The sequence below is a fragment of the Bison bison genome, unplaced genomic scaffold (genome assembly GCF_000754665.1).
Source record: "Bison bison bison isolate TAMUID 2011002044 unplaced genomic scaffold, Bison_UMD1.0 scf7180017864180, whole genome shotgun sequence".
Classification (NCBI taxonomy): domain Eukaryota; kingdom Metazoa; phylum Chordata; class Mammalia; order Artiodactyla; family Bovidae; genus Bison; species Bison bison.
In genome coordinates this window covers 10088920-10092938 of record NW_011494752.1, presented here as the reverse complement: position 1 = coordinate 10092938, position 4019 = coordinate 10088920, and the positions used below count along the sequence as shown (strand labels likewise).

At 53.2% G+C, this 4019-nt stretch overlaps 1 protein-coding gene across 1 annotated transcript in view; it reads left to right on the top strand.

The window, feature by feature from the left end:
- LRRC75A (leucine rich repeat containing 75A) overlaps positions 1-1338 on the top strand; it is a 13626-nt gene extending 12288 nt beyond the window's left edge. Inside the window, exon 6 of the mRNA XM_010843182.1 lies at positions 12-1338. The gene's annotated coding sequence lies outside the window, so the exon portion shown is untranslated. The remainder of the gene's footprint in view (positions 1-11) is intronic.
- Positions 1339-4019: the final 2681 nt, after the last annotated feature.

The window sequence follows — 4019 nt, the reverse complement described above, 5'->3', positions numbered from 1 at the left end:
TCCTGGGATAGGATGGCTGGGGCTCCTGAGGGGGAGCTCCACAGTGGGCCCGGGCAGGGCCTCCCCCCACCCCCATGGGAAGCCGGATGGTGCCATCTGGGAAAGGAGCACTATAACTCCTCTTCGGTCCTTTCCCTCTCCCCTGTCCACTCACGTCTGCCTCTGGCTCCTGAGAAGTCATCCCTGGCTTGAAAGGAATCCACCCTTAGCCTCCCTAGACCTGTGGTTGCAGCAGGTTGAGGATGCTGGAAGCCTGAGCTACTGTGAATCTGGAGAGCTCTCCCCCAGGAAAGGAGTGTAGCAGGGGCCCTCCATCTAACCCAGGACTTTCCAATCCTGAATTAGATATTCAGGCCAGCAAACCCCAGCCAGATGCTGACTGTACCCCAGGTCAAGGGCTGGGATAGGGGACTGGCTCCTAGAGACCCCCAGGAGTCCCCTCCCCATCTGGACTAAAGGGTATCTCCTTGTGGAGCCCTGGGCTCCTTGAAACAAACTTCCCATCATCTACAAAGTCTTTCAGCCTGTGATGTGACCCCAGGGCCTACCCAGGGGACCAGCTATTCCCTAAACCCGCCAGTATTTATGGCAGCCTGCCTAGCAAGCCTGGGGCAGACTAGCGCATGCACAAAATATGACCCACTCAGAAAACAAACCCCATGCTCTATGCAGATTGCCAGACCTTCCCATGGGTGATTGTTGCTAGGGTACAGGCCACAGTGAGCCTTGCTTCCTTTTAAAAGGACCATTTCTCATAAAATTCCTTCCCATGTGGTCCCCAAAATTTGAGCACATTCCCCAAACCCCAGGACCACAAAGATGAGGTGCCTCCGAGCAACCACAGCTGGGAGGAGAAGAAAATCTCCACCCCACCTTCCCTACACCCAAAGCCTCCCCATTAAGGCCCAATCAAAAAGCCCAGCTGATTGCTGAATTGGAGAAAATTATCCATGTACCCATTATGTTGGTGAACCAGGGCCCCTCAGGTAAACAGGGTTAGGGAAGCTTCTAATCTGATGCCAGGGAGCCAAGACCTTTACAGACTGGGGCTTCAAATGCTGCAGTCTGGGTGGGAATGGGGGTGGGGCTTCAGGAGAGAGGACGCTCATGCCAGTGGACAGAGCCCAGAGGAACAGGACTGTGTATAGATGCCTTAAATGCTTTGGGATTTTTGCCCTAAGTCTCAAGAGGGGAGAACACCTTAAACTGACCATAAGGGAAGGTTACAAGGAGTTAACTGGACCACTAATATTGACACGACTTAGAGACCAAACAATATTTGTCAGCAGTGATCAGACTTGACTTTTTCTTCAAAAATATACATTTCTAAGAACTTAATACAAAAGAGCATCCTTTTATTACATCTATGGTAACTGCATGGAGATACAAATTTCAGGAATTTTCTCTCTCCCAGTATAACAAATGCATACAATACTTACAAGTACAAAAAAGCTACTTTTGCTTAAGGGACAATACTAGGAAACTATGAATTTAATGACTCCGCTGTCCTAGAAAAAAGGTGCCAAATCCGTTTCTTGGCTCTTTAACATTAAGAATGTCCTCTTTGATCCTCGGCACAAAACAAAACATTGAAGCCTGTATTTTCCACGTCCAAGTTGATGGCTGCCACTGGTCCTTGCAACTTCCAAATTCTGCCCCTGCTGCAGCTTAGCCTGCAAGGAAACTAAGTATCAGTGAATCTTACTTTATACTCCCCAGAATAGTCATTCACAGCATAAAGATATCCTCAGAAAACCGTAGGTTCACCACTACACAATCTGCCGGTAATTCCAGCTTCTTTTGGGTGATTTCATCATTGATATCCTTTTCTGCAAAACCATTTTAACAAAACTAGCTGCTCATCCATTCTACCATGCAGAATGGTCATGGTCCAGATCAGTCTTACCTTGTCTTGGGCTGGGGTGCTCCTGCCATTGCTGCCGGCTCTAAAACTCTGCTGGTCACCACTCTTCAGAGCTCAGACCCTGGAGGGATGAATAAGGCACCTGTGGACAGACAGCCAAGGGCAACTGGAAGCAGTTCCCACTGTGCTGACAGCCACGACTATACAAATGCACATCCATCCCCTCAACAGTCCTTAGGGACTGAGTCATAACTGCCATCTTTAGATGTTTCAAATTCCATTCAGTCACATTATTTTAAACATTACACACCTAACGCTTTCAATTTCCAGAGCATCTCAAAGCAGAAAGTTTGCTCAGGGCTCTACAGCCACGACATAAAAAGGAACTCCTGGGCTCACTCTGCAATCTAGTCCACACACAAACCAAAATCATTTTCAGATACTCGGTCGATAAAGGTCAAGATACTAGGTCAGCCACGTCAAACTGCCAACATATGGTCCAATAGCAACTTAATGATTCAACACCTCGGCCTCCTCAACTACAGTCCAAAGTTTACTCACCTCGGTCCAGGCGCCCATACTCGGTGGCTGGTGAGCACGCGCCGGCAATGCCTCACTAGCTGGCAACCTGGGTGAATATAGAAATTACGGGTCACAGTCCAGACCACCCAACTCCTGGGCACCGGCAACTGGTGAGGATGCCTTGACTGCAGTCAGTCGGGAAACTATCGTCAGTTATCGCTTCTGACGGCACTTCCTATTAGTGATCTCATCAGAGCAGCCAAGCACCTCACCACTCCTATTACCGGCCCAGGGACCTGGGCTTTGGCTAAACCTGCCTGAAGGCATCTGTTTCTGAACACAGACGCGGTTTAGACAAAACTCGTTTCAGGTTAGGGGCCGCAACCTAATCGTCCCGAACAGGCCAAGGGGCCGTGCATAATCATATCAAATGCATGAAAGTGACAACGACAAGTCATCAAGCAATATCCGTGCGTTTAAGGGTGGAAGAACCTTAGACACAGCTAAGTTAACGTTATTAAGTCCACAGAGACTGGTTCTTACCTCGAGGAGGGCTGCTGCTCCCGTCTGCAAAACTGAGTGGGCCGCCATCTGAAACAAGGATCAGGACGTGCATTTAGGGCAGACTCTGGCAGCTACGGGCACCTAAAGCGTCAGGTGTCAGCGACCGCATCAGATTAGCGTAAAAGTCGTCAGTTATCGCTTCTGACGGCACTTCCTACGGGATCATCAGGACAGCCGAGCAAGCCTCCCTCGCGACCCCCCTACGAGCCTCGCCCCGCGCCCTCGGGTGCAGGCAGCTCCGCTTTACCCAGTCCTCCTTGGGGTCACTCACTCCCGGCTGCGAGCCCGGGGGGAGGGGTTCCCAGACCGCGGAACCCTGCCAGACAAAGATGCACGCGCTCCTCCATTTCGGTCCCTAGATATGAACACAGGGCCAAGGCGCCCGCCCCCAGGCCCGCCTGGCCGCAGCCGCCTGCCGCACTCCAGTTACGCTTCCCGGGAACATCGGTCGAGAAACTAACAAGCTCTGGCGCCCTCGCGGCCGCGGACAGGCCCTAACTGAGTACCCAAACCAGCTCGCGACACCAGCAGTGGAAAGGCCAGAGAGTCTGCGTCCCAGCCCCTTAAGGAGTCGGAACATTCCACTCCTCAGCGATGGGAGGGGAGTCCTGGTAAAGACTCACGGGAACTTCCGGTCCTTTTAACGGCACAGACGCCGCCGCGCCGGCCGGACTCCCCCCTCCTCCGGAGCTCATGGTCTCTTCCGAGGCCCAAGAATTCTGGGTCACAGGCACGCGGCTAGCCCCAGAGCGCTTGCGCAGAGCCAGAGCTCACAGATGGGGTAAAGACTGTCCCGCCGTACCGCCCCTGGGTGGTCGGGAGTAGAGATTCGGCCATCGCGAGCTTCCGGTTGCTTCTCTGGAAGGTGGAACGGCGGAGGCTACAGACCGTGGTTCTGCGCGTTACATGCGATCACGCCCTCGAAACCCTACAGAGGCTGGCGCGCGGCAGGCGTGCACACACTGTGACCGCTCCTCGTCCCGGGGACCGGGGCCGTCTGCCCTCCCTGCACCAGCCCTTCCAACCGCTGCGCCCCGACCGCCCCCCTCACTCCCCTTCCTCCGCCCCC